Here is a 689-nt window from a genome sequence, read left to right as displayed (position 1 = left end):
AGATGGAGGAGTTGAAGGCCCAACTGGCAGAGCTGTTGGAAAAAGGATTCATTAGACCAAGCATATCACCTTGGGGCGCACCAGTATTATTTGTAAATAAGAAAGACGGGAGTCTAAGACTGTGTATCGATTATAGAGAATTGAATCGGGTTACAGTAAAGAACAAGTACCCGTTGCCCAGAATTGATGACCTATTTGATCAATTAAGGGGGGCTGGTGTGTTTTCCAAGATTGATTTGCGATCAGGGTATCATCAGGTGAGAGTGGCGAAGCAGGACATATCCAAAACGGCATTCCGAACAAGATATGGCCATTATGAATTCACAGTCATGCCGTTTGGAGTAACGAATGCGCCGGCAACCTTCATGGACCTGATGAACAGAATTCTCCTTCCATATCTGGACAAGTTTGTCGTTGCCTTCATAGACGACATCTTGGTCTACTCAAAGACACTGAAGGAACACGAGAAACATTTAAGAACGGTGTTACAGATATTGAGGGAGGAGAAACTTTTTGCAAAGTTGTCCAAGTGTGAGTTTTGGAAGAATGAGGTAGCATTTCTTGGGCATGTAATCACCAAGGAAGGAGTCGTAGTGGACCCAACAAAAATCAGAGCTGTAATTGAATGGGAAGCACCCAAGTCGATCACAGAAGTCCGTAGTTTCTTGGGTTTGGCAGGCTATTATCGA

This window comes from Ipomoea triloba, chromosome 16, assembly GCF_003576645.1.
Source record: "Ipomoea triloba cultivar NCNSP0323 chromosome 16, ASM357664v1".
Taxonomy (NCBI): domain Eukaryota; kingdom Viridiplantae; phylum Streptophyta; class Magnoliopsida; order Solanales; family Convolvulaceae; genus Ipomoea; species Ipomoea triloba.
Note: the sequence above shows the minus strand (reverse complement) of the source record.